The sequence below is a fragment of the Paroedura picta genome, chromosome 4, assembly GCF_049243985.1.
Source record: "Paroedura picta isolate Pp20150507F chromosome 4, Ppicta_v3.0, whole genome shotgun sequence".
Taxonomy (NCBI): domain Eukaryota; kingdom Metazoa; phylum Chordata; class Lepidosauria; order Squamata; family Gekkonidae; genus Paroedura; species Paroedura picta.
The window spans coordinates 55,091,063-55,105,923 of record NC_135372.1 but is presented as its reverse complement, the minus strand read 5'-3'; positions in this window follow the sequence as shown (position 1 = coordinate 55,105,923).

Below are 14,861 nucleotides of genomic sequence, written 5' to 3'. Positions count from 1 at the left end.
GCATGGTGTCTGAGGAGCCCCAAGGCTGTAACTCAGTTAAAATTTCTGATGTAGAGTCAGCTTTTAAAAAACCAAAACTTTGATGTTTTGTTTAGGGGACAATGCCACAGCACTTGTAGATATAGGCCGGACTTATGAAATCTCTGACTTGTCTGATAATTTAAATATTAGTTGTCTAGTCTAGTGGCACAGGAACAAAGAGGGCTTCCCTCTGCACTGGCCGCCTTTTAAGTTTATCAGGGGGGAAGCGTTCCCTGCCCCAGTCACGCACGTGAGCAAGTAGTACAATATCCCCCTTCCCACTAGCTCCGGCACGGGAAGCGTGATATTCCTGCCACAGTGCCCTCTCACCTGAGCAATGTTGGGCCACTGCTTTATTCTGGCACCAGTAGTAACTAATAGCCGGAACATTCTCACAGTACTGAATGTCACCATCTATGAGTAGAAAGTATCAATTTGTCTGTAAAAGTGAATTGTTATGCCATGTCTAGAAACAATGTATTATCATGAACTGTGGAAGAATCAACAAAGTATTTATTGTATATGAATATGTAAGCATGAGACATGTAAAGGTAATGTGTTACTATGCTAGCTCTGCATTAGATGTCTAATAGACATAGCTGCTGTGATTAGTACCATATAAGGATTTCTTCTAGTTATTTATAAAGATAAAAATGCAGAAAGATTAGCAAACAAAGGTTCCCAGATTGTACAACAGATTATTTATGTGTCAGTAATATTCTATTATCATAAACAATCTTACATATATTGCCAGACTGACTCTAATGCGCAAAATTTCCGCTGTCAAATATATGCAAATACAGCAAGGGTTGAATGAAGTTGCTTTCCATTGTGTCAGACCATTGGTCCATCTAGCTCTGTATTGTTTACTCTGGCAGTTGTTTTGTAGTCTGTCAGACAAATAAAGGTCTTTTAAAATATCAGCCATCCTTTAAATAGAGCAGGAATCTCCAACAGATAGCTCACAAACTTCACGTAGTGCCTACAAAACCCAGGAAAAGATTACACTATCTCTCAAGACTCAAAGAGCTTGGGCAGTAGCTTGGGTTATTTTTCATTATTCAAACATTGTTCCTGTTAAGGAAAAGGGTAGCAATCGAACTAGAGATACCAAAGAATGCAAAGCTTGTGCTTTTCCACTGACTCCCTGAAGATGGTTCACAAATGAAGCTGAACTAACCATAAATAATGAAAATCCATACTAATTAATTGTGCTCATAGTGTTATGTGTTTCTTACCTTTCTGACTGTGAAAAAGTTCCAGGGGCAACATTGCATGGGCTGAATTCCCTTTGGAAGACAGAGCACTAGAGTCTTATGGCTTTTAAAAATATTTGCTATATTTACAACTATACAAGCAGAGAATAGATGGAGACAAATAGATGAAGACATTCCTTCCAGGCAGTACATCTGCTGCCCCATATCAGAGAGATTTTGCACCTCAGCCAGTTTTACACTTCAACCAATTGAATCTATCTTCTCAGTCCCCTAAATTGGAAGGGATCACTTCCTCCATGATCTGATGGGCACTTGACAGAGCTGTCACGGGGCCATCTAAGAATTAGTGTTCATTGAAAAATGGAAATTCTTTTGTCTTGGGCTCTGGCTCTCACCAGATATAAGCAATTTTAGGCCAAGTGCATAGTTATAGACCCATTCACAGTAATCAGATGGGTCTTTAAAAACAGATAATAATATGATTCTATTTTGAAGATGTTGCTTGGCCCAGGTGACTTAATTCTTTGCTTAGCAGGGAACATGGGCTTATGCTTCCTTTCCAACAATCTCATCTTAATCATGAAACTATGCTGTACACTATTGAAGGTTGCTCAGCAAGATGCCTAAGTTAACACTAAATGAGAGGATAAAACATACATTCTCTTTTGAATCATACTAGACAGCAATTCTGTCCTCAGTTCTGTGGCAGATAAAACTATACTTCTATATATTCATGGATGCGATAGAAAGATGTTACGATTCATTCTGGGGCCCATCTTCATGGTGATGCACAAAAAAGATCAGTCAAAATGCATATATAGGGAAACATTGTATTGAGAGGGCTCCTATGTAGAGATGGCCAGATTCAGTAATTCTGAGGGCTACTCTGGCCCCTAAATTGTCTATTTCCTTTGTGTTTTCTTTTCACCACTGGCTTCCTCTCTCTCCCTCTTCCCACCCACTGCTGCTTTCTTTCCCTTTTCTGCCCTCTATTATCCATTTCTCTCACTTTTCATCTGCCCCACTGTTTTCTCTCCTTTCCCCATCTCCCATTGGTCCTTTCTCCCTTCTGCATGCCCCTTAGCCTCTTTCTCTCCCCTGTCACTTTCTTTCTTATTTTGGCACACACACAACCTACACACTGTGGTATTTCCATTTGGCCAGTGTTGCCACTTGATGTACTTCCTCCATGAGTGCTTTCCTTGAACTCTATGCTGGAGTTGCTTGGTTACCCCAGAATGCCATCCGTGATCTCATGACGTTTCATAATTTTCACCATAATTTGATGAGGAAGACCGTTTATGCACTGGAGGTTTCATACTGAGCTGCAGGCTGGAGTTTTAGTCGTGGCAAGTTGCCCCACCTCTTCCTGCATCCACAGAGGGAAGCATTTGGCCCAGTGCGCTACATCTGCCCCCGATTTGTGTTCCTGCACAGAAACTGGGGCAGTGAAGTTCCCAGTGCATAAACGGTCAAACTGACACATTTGGAAAACACAGCTGGCCCAGAATGTAGCAGTCCACCTTATATTTGGATCGAAACATGGAGGACATATTAACACCCTATGATCTCCTCTGTATTGCTTCCTGTTTCCAAGCAATATTCAAGATGCTGATTTTGACCTTTAAACTTGTAAATAGGGATATCTTAGAAACATCTCTGAAATCAACCTCAGGAATAGTGGTTTCTAAGCAAATATGCATATTATTGGTCTGTGACACAAGTGGATCTGAGACGGCAGGCCCAATGTCTGAACCCCCCCCCCATGACCTACATGAATTGACCTTTCAGAGGAAATAAAAGAAAGCACTTGAGGGAAGACAATATACATCTTATTACTAGGAAGGAAATTATAATACATTATCTCCTCCCACTGGATTTCTGCTCTCAACTGCTTTTTAAAAGATGGATAGTTGAAAAATTCCTTTGAGTGCTAATTGGCTAATTTGGCGCACTGCGGTGATTATGATGTCATCATAACTCTGCAACAGACTTTGCAACCAAAATAATAAACTGTGACTATGAATCATCATCTACAACCCATTTCTCAAAAGGTTAAATGAGGCGTCCACAAAAGCCTTATGACATACTCAATTCATAATAGAAGAAACTGAAACAGGGAAACTTTTATCTAAATTCTCAAAAGTGACACAGAAAGCATGTCTCCTTCTGTACTTAAAAGTTTAGAGTTCATTTTGCAAAACTACCTAGCACCTGATTGCAACCATCATATTCTGAAATAATGGTGAATCCTAAACTATTTCTATTAACAAAACAAATCTGGGGGCCATTTCGCACGGCTTAAAAATAGCACAATGGTTGCTAATTGAAAACACTACTAATTTGGCATAACCCACGACGTCGTAGACAATCTGCAACACTCCTGAAACCGATCAGCAAAAAGCGCTTCGTTTTAGCGCTTTCAGGGGAATCCCAAAAAGTGGATTCACCCTCCGGAAAGCGATACACTCCTGCAACCAATCTGCAACAATAGCGATAAAGACCTGTGCATTAACATTGTTGCGGTTTCTTCAAAGTCCCTCCCCCTGGCTCTCTTCTCTGAGCTTCCGGCGAAGCGATCGCCATTTTTTTTTCTCCGAGCGAGCGGGGATAAACGCACCAGCGAGCCTCTTTCTGTTTAGAGGCTTCCCTGGCTTCAGTCCTTCACCTTTAGTCACTAAGCACAAACCACATAAAAGCCCGTTTGCTGAAATAAAGTCCCTTTATTTTTTACACATTAATTCAGCCGAAAATCGGGCCCGTGAGAGGGGGGGGGATTTTTTTTTAACACTCGAGGCAGCGTGGCAACGATCATACGATCAAACGACAGCTCACATTAGGCAGCTGGATGGGTCTCTCCATTGCAACGAATCTACCCAGATTCGTTGCAATGGGTCTGTTTTTTTTTAAAAAAAACCTTTCTTAAAGGGAGAGGGGCTGTTTGGGAGCATGCTAACGGCTGCCCATTGGCTGCTTGACGGCCAGGGGCGGGACGAGCTTGGCAATAGCGCTTCCTTTCTAGCGATTTCTGCCGAGACCGGAAGCCTGTGGGAAACGCTAAAAAACGCAACTGATTCCACTACAAAGCCAGGTATGCAAAACGACGAATTCCACTATTTTAAATGGCGATTTTTCATTCAGTGACCAATTTGCAACAAAGATCCCCGTGCAAAATGGCCCTGGGACAAATCATTTTAACCCTTCTTTCTTCTGTAACAGTTTCAATGAAGTTTCTTAGTAAATCAAATGCAATATCTAGACCAAAATGAAACTTATTCAGTAATTGTGTGAATTCGGCTTACCTGAATGATAAAGGGATTGTTCTTCTCATCATAGCTATACTTAGAGTGCTAGGCTATGGTCGGTGAACCAAAATTCAGATTACTGGTATCAAAACTTGTTTTTCAATATGAATCACGGCAGTTTTGAGAGGATCATTTTGTACTATGAAATTGAAATGGAAGCTTAATTCTATTTGATTTCTGTAACTTGTTTTCCTCTTTATTCTTATTTTAGCATAATTTGTGATATGGTTTCTTGTTACACGGGTTCTCTCACTCTCTTGTATCAAGATCATCTGCTTTTTATTTAAAATATTTATATCACAGCTTTTCCACAAACAATTCAAGGTGGTTGACAGTTGCAATACCTTCAGGAACAAAAATTTAAATAAATGATATTGAGAACATTAGCCAATTTAATGGGGGTTTTAAGGGATTTTATTGTGTTTTATTGTATGGATTGTTTTGTGTAACCCACCGTGAGCCATTTCCGAGAGCAGTGGGCTATATATCCAATTAATAAATAATAAATAAATAATAAAATGTCCCTCCACACAAAATTTGTCCCATCTTTTTAGCCATTTTTAGGGGTCTCTTCTTGGCTTTTTATTTTTTCTGAAGAGGAGGGCTCTGTACAAAGGGAGCAATGCCTTGAACCCAAATTAGTTTTGTTTCTATACAGTGATGTCAGGGTGTAGCCAAATCTATTTGACTATTGTAGCTCTGCTTTTATATCTTGTTTATTTTTCGGGTGCTTTTCATTTATTTTCTTTTTTATTCTGGCAATGTGGCTCACCAAATGAAAAATACAATACAGACTATTGCTGGGAGGTGGTGTGCATAAATTTAAACAATTATAAAGAAAAAGACAAGCCTCCAAGTTTTTTGGGGGGGCTTACGTGGAGGAAGGGGCTGAAACAAAATAAGACATAAAGCATAAAACTTGCTGCCAATTGGAGCAGGGAACATCAGTGGACCTTCACACACACAAAATAACACACTTGAAGGCTGTTTGTATTCTCTTCACACTGGGTTTTCTTTTTGCATTGGAAATATTTGCTAGAGATAATTTGGCTCTGCCCTACTTTAGTACAAATTGTTAGGTTCATTCACAATGCAAATCTTTCCATCAATTTGGGTTGATAATCTTTTAACAGGAAGTCTTTTGCACATGTAATTAACATGGCAATATATTGGGGAAATGATAAATGGGAGTCAGAGAAAGACAGAATATCTAAAACATGTGTTCACAATAAGAGCTGTTAGAAATGTTTAGATTTCTGAACTCATATACTCGCTCCTTCAAGCTTAAATGTTCGGAGAAAAATACAGAATCCCACTGAGTACTGAGGGAGAGGGAAGTAATGAAGCAAACTGCTATTGTACCAAAGGTGATAGAAACAACATGGTAGATTTTATAGAATGGTCTGCATGATATTACAGCCATCTGAAGGTGTGTGTATCTGGAACTGATTGGCACTTGGATGGAAGATCTTCAGTTTACACGAACACATGAAACTGCCTTCTAATGAATCAGACTCTTGGTCCACCCAAGTCAGGGCCATTCTGCACCTGATAAATATAAGTAAAGGTAAAGATATCCCCCTGTGCAAGCACCAAGTCATGTCTGACCCTTGGGGTGACGCTCTCTAGCGTTTTCATGGCAGACTCAATATGGGGTGGTTTGCCATTCCCTTCCCCAGTCATTACCGATTACCCCCAGCAAGCTGGGTACTCATTTTACCGACCTCGGAAGGATGGAAGGCTGAGTCAACCTTGAGCTGGCTACTGGGATTGAACTCCCAGCCTCATGGGCAGACAGCTTCAGACAGCATTTATGCTGCCTTACCACTCTGCGCCACAAGAGGCTCATCTGATAAATATAGTGAAACGCTTACCTTATGAAGATGCCATATTTTTGGCATTTTGCACGACATAGCCAACATCCAGCATCCAAGCAGCAAACTGGTAGCTACATCCTCCATTTAAAAAAAAAACACTAGTTGGGGAATCATATAAAGTGGATTCCCCAACCTATGTAGCATGAGCTACAGGAGAGCAACTAGCAAGCCATATGCTAAGGAAATGTATGGAGGCAAAGCAGCGCTATCTCTGCCCCCAATGTCCCTGCCTCCCGGGGAAGGGTCTTTTTCCCATTTAAGCAAACTGCCTGGAGCAACAAATAGGCATTCAATGATGCAGGCAAAGCAAAAAAAATGTTTTCCCCCACAGTTTAAATACAAAGCATGCCTCTCTAAAGCCCCCCCCCCCAATCAAGGACAAGATTAATTTAACAGATAACAGACTTGTGATTCCATAAGGAGTGGTATTATAAAAAGCACTATGCATCTATGATTAGATGCATAGGTGTTTCAATGGAGACATCTTACTTAAAAAAAATTAGCAGGCACCGTGGGCCCTTTAAAGCATGGTGAATGGGAATTGGCTGCCTGGCTTGATTGACAGGCGGAAGAGAGTTGCGTGTAAAGCGCATTGCTCTCTTCTGCCATTTCAAGCAGGCATGAAGAATGCAAGGAGCCCAAAAAGGCAGCAGATGAAAGTGAGAGAGCCAGAAGATGAGGAATGGCCAGAGGCGTGATTATTTTTAGCACTATGCCATTTCACTGGAGTAACGCTATTTTTAAAAATGTGCCGAATTGCCCTCGATATTGTCTACTCAGACCGGCAGCAGGTCTCTAAAGTCTCAGGCAGCAGTCTTTCACATCACTGACTGCCAAAATGAAACTGCGGTAAATCTGGTTGATAATATTGTTTTTAGAATATTGTTTGTCACATTGAAAAGGGGGCTTTTGATTAAGGGATCGTTCTCTGTCTTCCTATGAGGTGAGATGTAAAAGTTCCTCTGGAGAAAAGCAGGGAATGGGAAACACAAATATAGTTCCCTCTCACATTTAAAGCAACTCAGCCTGTTTGGCCATGCATTGAAGGACAAGGATACCACTAGCAAGATGCTGCCCTTGGAAAGGAAGACTCGCCTAGTCTAATCATGATGCATCATAATTTTCTTCCACACATGTCCTTAACAACAAACCCCATAACTTTTGTTTAATTTCCACACCTGTAAAATGGTGCTAATAGTTTCCGGTTTCACAAGTGTGTTATGGGAGTTGGAGATTAAAGCACTAATGTCTGTCTGGAGATCTTAGTAAGGTCCTAGACATGGAAGTACAAAACAGTTTACCATTGAAACAGAATAATTAATCACCAGTCATGTGATGGAACTTGTGTCCTTAATTGGATATTATTGAATGGTGATCTGAAGCTCTCTGAAACTTCTAAATCCAGTATATCCTTTGTGGCTCACCTATTACCTTTAGGGCTTTTACTCATGGGGCAGTCATCTATGAATCATAGGTGCTTCCCTTGTCAATGAACAAGTACATGTTTCTCTGGCCTTTCCATTATGTGAGCATTTTTTTACATATCAACCAATATGCTAAAGACCAATTCACATGCTTTGTCAGCCCAACAAATCTTTTGGAGTACAGCACGCTTTCTCAACCAGCATTTTGTGAAACCCTGGGATTTCTTAATGGCCATGGAAGGGTTAAGAACCCAGAAAGGTCAAAATAAGGGAAATGAATTTAAGCCTCTGCACGGTAGAACACAATTTTAAAAATTTAGTACTAATATTTATTAAAATTAAAAACCCAAGGCTTATTGCACAGCCTCAATAAATCAGTGCATACACGCATACAAATGCCTCCACTGACCAGGCACATTTCAGTGTTTTTGCCTTTATCAATGGTCAGGCAGCCAATAAAAACAGCATACGTACAATACAAGAAATACAAAAATTGTTATATACAGAGTTAGCTCCTATACATAAAATGATATTGTATACTCAGGACACTGTTGGCCATAGTCAATTTTGTGGACTAGAAGGCCTCTAATGTTTCAAAAGCAGGCCCTGGTCAAGGTAAGCACTTTTAGTGTCCAGGAAGTGTCATGTAGGAGCCAACCTTCATTCAAAGTATGCTGTAGGCCATGGAAGGGTTTCCTGAATGGTTGGGAGTTAAGTATTTATATATATATATATATATATTTTAATCTATTCAGATTTGCAGAGTGAAGAGCTTTGTGAGGGGCATAAGGAACTAGATGGTCCCACAGATATGCTGGACCCAACCACAAAAGTCCTTAAAGGTCAAAAGTCCTTAAAGGTCAATACCAAAAACTTGAACCTAATCCGGAATGCAACTGGCAACCATTGCAGCTGCCACAGCACCGGCTGAAGGTGTTCTCCTGAGAACCCTAGCAGTTGAATTCTGTACAGCTGTAATTTCCAGGTTAAAGGCAGCCTTGCATAGAGCAAGTTATAGATATCTAGTCTGAAGGTGACCATCATATGGATCACTATGGCCAGATGTTTCATGACTAAGTAGGGTATTAGTAGCCTCGCTTGGCGAAGATGGAAAAATGCCAGCCGGGCTAGTTTTGTGACCTGTACCTCCATAGATAGGGAGGCATTGAAGGTCACCCTCAAATTCCTTGCCAAGGGTGAGATCTCCAACTGCACCCTGCCCAGGCAGGGAAGATTCACTTCCTGATCTGGCTCTTTCCTACACAGCCCTTTCTCCCTTCAAGTGGTCCAAGGACTGTGACTGGTTATTTCTGTCCCTCATTACTATACCAATTACTATACCAATAGGGTAAAAGGAAGATTTGTAGAACGTGTATAAGGGGGTGGATCACTGCCTAACCACTCAACCCCCCACAACCCCAGCTCATCTTCTTTCAGAAAGCATGCCTAAACATATTTCCCATACAAGACCAGCTAGGCTCCTGCATGAAAGACAAAACAGAATGGCTGAGATATTGTCCATTTTGGGCCCATATGATTATGGAAATGTCTCATAGAAAGCAAATTCCCACTTGCCCCCAAAGTTCACATCGTAATTGGCTGATCGTGGAAAAGGTGGGTAATTAAATTCTGCCTGGTGGCAGCCTGAGAAGGTACGGGAAGTGCCAAGGGCTAAAATCCCCTCCACTGATCCTCCGCTCACACCGCTCAGGCTGCCCTCCAAATTCTCCACTGGGCAATGCATGTTTCTGCATGCCATTTCACAGAGGCCAAGGCAAATGCCTCCCTTTTTTTTTTAGAGGATTTTTCCATTTAAATAAAAGGGGCCTTATATAGCTTAACTTTCAGTAAAGAATAATCTGAGGAGGACTGCTATGCAAGGAAATGTTCAGGCTACAAGAGAAATAAAACATTACTGTGGGATTTCTTAGGGCAGGAAGTGTCTAATTGTTTTTGACTTGTACAAGAGCTGCTGCAAAAGGATTTGGGCTTTAGTTGCTCTTGCAATATAATATTTAATAACAGTTAATCATAAGTTCCTCTGAGGCAGATGAAGGGAAGAGAGCGGTGACTGAAGCATTCAGGTTGCAGGTGCTGACATAGCCACAAAATTTCACTGCCCAAAACCTCACCCAACTTCTTCACCAATGTCACAGCACACAGGAATGCACTACCAGCCTCTCAACACCTTCCAATAAACAGTTCCTAGGATGACATCACAATCCTTGTTTGATTGACAGATTTACTTTATTTATAGCCCACCTGTCTTAACAGCAGTCAGGGCAGTCAACTTATCTTAAAAAGACATGACTTTAAAAAAAGCAGTATATGCAATGAGTATGTCAACAGATGTTTATATATATATATATATATATGCTACAGAAATGTAAGAAATGTAAGAGCAAGAGCCTCTTGTGGCGCAGAGTGGTAAGGCAGCCGTCTGAAAGCTTTGCCCATGAGGCTGGGAGTTCAATCCCAGCAGCCGGCTCAAGGTTGACTCAGCCTTCCATCCTTCCGAGGTCGGTAAAATGAGTACCCAGCTTGCTGGGGGGTAAACGGTCATGACTGGGGAAGGCACTGGCAAACCACCCCGTATTGAGTCTGCCAAGAAAACGCTAGAGGGCGTCACCCCAAGGGTCAGACATGACTCGGTGCTTGCACAGGGGATACCTTTGCCTTTACCTTTTTACAGAAATGTTAAAGAATACACACATAAGGAATTTGTAATCCAATAGATTCCATGCACAATGGCACAGGCTGCATAGCAGATATCCACATAAAAATGCATACATCTCGCTGGTTTGACAGTTGTGGAAGTCTTGAGGCAAATCTGTTATGATTGGACACATTTGTTTGCTGACAAAATTTCTCTTTTCAACTTTTATTTGCTGACTGAGTCTCTCAGATTCTGCCCAATTTGGATATCCAGTTTTGCCATCTGAGAGGTAGGAAAAAATAAAAATGGAAAAGCACATATTTTGACATATTTGAGGTTCACACTGGCTGTGAGCTGCTTTGAGATTCCTTGTAGGTACCAATAAATAAATATGTTTTGAAACTGCAGAGAAGTAGGTCCTTTTGAATCCTGAAAATGACAGCTATCTCCCCTGAAAGTGGTTATATTTCTTCCATATCTGTAGTTACTCCTATATATTTTCTAAACTTTAAAATTTTGGGGTATTTTTAGTGAAATAGTTATGCAACAAACAATTGGTCTCTTTATACAATTTTATGCTTTTTATAAACAGCTTGTTGCAACTGTTACAATAAAACTATTTTTTAAAGTATGTAACCTTTTTGTAAACATTACTTTCAAAAATTCTCCTTCCTATGACCACATTATCTGGAAAACAATTAGAGAATCATGTCTAACAACTCTGATAATTTTAAATTTAAAATTGCGCTTAAAGGTATGTTTATTGTTCACTACCCTCAACTTTTCTAAAACATCTGGAAACATTATTTCCTTCCCAACCACAGTACTAACGTGGTTCTACAGGACTAAACAATTTAATAAAAAGCTAGAAAATACACATGTATTCCAACTACATTGTAATTCTATTTGTCCATTTTACTACCCTGGAATATTCTCAGGAGCTTCCTGTGTACATTATTCTAAATGGAAATGTTAACTTGAAACAAATCTGTTTTGCAGCCTCTATTTCCATTTCAATTCAGGTAATCTGAAGGTCAGGGAATACATGACTCATGAACACTGTGAGCAGCTATCGCTAAATCTGATGGAGGATTCCACTTCTGATGTCCTAATTTTTGAGGAGGAGATGCTGATGTCACCGATTGGCTCATTTTCCTCCCCCACCCTGCTTGTGATTGGAAGAACCACATATTTACTTCACCTCTGCTTTGTTTCGTTGTCATTTTCTGCTCATCCTCTGGCACTCCAGGGCTGTACTTACTACACACCATTCACAGGTTTGCTCCTGGTTGCAAGACTCAAGAAACAAAGGTGTGTTGGCTGGAATTTGTGGGATGAGAGGGAGAGGCAATGTAATTTCATCTGCTGGTTTTCCTTTCCCATACTACTGGTTCACGTAAGGATTCAATTACAACAGGGGAATGCTATTTTGTGCTGGGCAATGAACTGGATGCTCGTCTTTGAGCCCTGAATTCATTAGGATAATGCTGAAAATCAAAAGAATCTTGGACTTAATCAGAGTGCCATGCTTAAATATATGTCGGCTTCTTCTCTTTTTTGCAGTGAATATGATTTTGAGGTTTTCTCCCTAGGGATACAATTTTTCTCTTTGAGTTGATATTATATGATATTTACAACTGAAATGGTAGAAAACATGTACCAAACTATCTAAGCTTAAAAATTATTATAAAGTCATGCTAAATCACAAGTGGGCTGCTGTTTGAGGCAGATGCTCTGTTAAACACATGGTTGAGGGCAAGACCTCTGAGATTTCATAAAACAGTATGATTCTTGCATTTATAGAGCTTGCTCTCTTCAGGTCTAGATTGCAGGATCAAAAAGATGTTCACCTGGAAACATCCTTTAGTAATCTTGGAATTATTCTTTGTGACCTTTTACAAACTAGAAGAGAGTGATTGCCTGACTTTCCACTTCTCTAGCTCAGGGATCCCCGTAATGGTACCTATGGGTGCCCTGACACCTTTCCTGCTGCCTACCTAATGTTTTTAGGAAGTGGACTGGGCCAGATGGGGCTTCTATCAAGCAAAACCTCTGACTGGCCGCTGGTGATGTGATTGGCTGTGCAGATTTTTGTAAAACTTGCTTTGGCAACAGCAGCCACCACAGCACAAGTATATTCCCTATGTCAGTGAGGGTAACCCCTGGCAGTCATTTTGAAGCTGGATCCACCTCCTGCAGCAGCCATTTTGTGGCATTCTGTGGCAGTGCCCACCACACACTGTCAGAAATGCAAAGGTCCCCACAGGCTCAAAAACATTGGTGATCCCAATTCTAGCTCATGTGAGTAATAGATTAGATGGCAACAATGAAACCCTAAGCAGAGCTACCCCTTTAGAAGGGTATAAGTCTGCTCAGGATGGCAATGTAATTCCTTTAGTGCAGGGGTGGTCAACCTGTGCTCCTCCAGATGTTCATGGACTACAATTCCCATGAGCCCCTGCCAGCAAATGCTGGCAGGGGCTCATGGGTATTGTAGTCCATGAACATCTGGAGGAGCACAGGTTGACCACCCCTGCTTTAGTGGACTTTACTAATTTCAGCTGCATGAGAAGGAAATGCTGAATGAGGAGGAACAAATTCCATGCATGCATAGAACTAGGATATCAGCGGAAAGGATAAACTAGGACATTCCCCCCTGAAATCTAACTTTGTATATATAGTGAATTTTTAAAAATTATGATGGAGTAGCATTCAGTCATACAGCCTTTGCAATTGTGATACAATAAAGGAATAGTTTTACCATCTAAAAGGCAGTGCATGAGGACTTGGATTATAGAAATCTGAGTAAGCATAGCAAATTAGGCATCATGCTGAGGGGATATATTGATTTATAATATAGAAAATGGTATTATAAGAATTCCCTGAGTTTTATCTGGTTAGACCAGGCTTTCTTGGTTTCTTTATGATAGGCTTGGAAGGGGTAGGAAGGGGATAGATCCTGAGTGAGCATGTAGACAACTATGCTTCCTTACCATATACTGCACAATTGTGCAGCAGTTTCTCAAAGGCTGAAGAATGTTTCAATGGTTTAAAGTTTAAATGGTTTAAAGTTGGAAAAGGCTAGACCCTGGAAGGGAGAATAGCGGGTGGATGGAACTTTTCTCTACTTTATTGTTGTTGTTGCCCTAGGTGATGTACGAGAACAGTTCGGGTGTCAAACATGTTGCTCCACTGTGACCCTTTCCACACTGGCAGAACTGCTCCAGGCTGCCTCCAGTTCTTTGTAATGGGGCAGCTTGCTCTGCCTCTTCTTGGATCTCTACAAGGAATGATTTTCACTGCAGGACCCAGGCCACTCTGGACTATTCCTCCACACGAGGCAGCCAGGGTGAAGAGGTTCCACTGGGCTTTGCTGTGACAGGAGTGGGGGAATTGCTGCAATGCAATTCCACCTTTGTGAAAATTTTTAAAAATGCCCCAGTTGGCTCAGCACTGCTGCGAAACACTGCGGAGCTGACCGGGGCATTCTTTGTCCCTTCTGGGATGCCTTAGGCGGGGGAGGAGCTGGGCCTGGAAGGGCTGACTCTTCCATATGGGCCTGCCCTGAAATAGGCCCCATTGGCATCTGGGGTAAAAAAGGAAACATGGAGATATCCGCATTCCCTTGCCGTAGGGCAATGGAGGGCCTGATTTGGGCGAGGCCTGGGCCAGTGCCAACATCATCTGGAAGTGGGGATTAACCCTGTTACCAGATGAGCACTAGCCCGGTCTTTAATCATCATGTGGAAAAGGTATCAGCTTTCTGCACCTGAGCAAGATTTTTTTGAAGATGCCATTCTTATTAAGGATATGATTGGTGGCTGCCTGTGATTATTCTCTATGGTGGTCCACCTGGTGGAACAACTTGAAGAAGTCTGGAAAGTTTCTCCACTTTTATCCTTAAGCAGAATGTATGGAACTCCTTAGGATGGTGTTTTAATGAAGGGGATGCTGTTGTACTTTTAAGGTTGTATTTACAAGCTTAAATACAACATTAAAAAGAGCCAGTGTGGTGTAGAAGTTAGGAAAGGTGACTTCTAATATTCCCTGCTCCTCCACACACAGCCTGCTGGGTGACCTGGGACTTGTCACAGCGCTAATAGAGCTGTTCTGACTGAGCCATAATACCAGGGCTCTCTCAGCTTCACCTGCCTCACAGGGTGTCTGTAGTGGGGAGAGGAAAGGGAAGATGAGACTCCTTCGGGTAGAGAAAACTGGCACAGAAAACACAACTACTACTACTCTTCTTCTAAATAGTATTTATCATTGGATTAGATTTTTGTCTTTATGGAAAAGATGGACAGGAAATCAATTAAACCAGAGTCCAGTAGCACCTTTAAGACCAACACATTAATTAATTT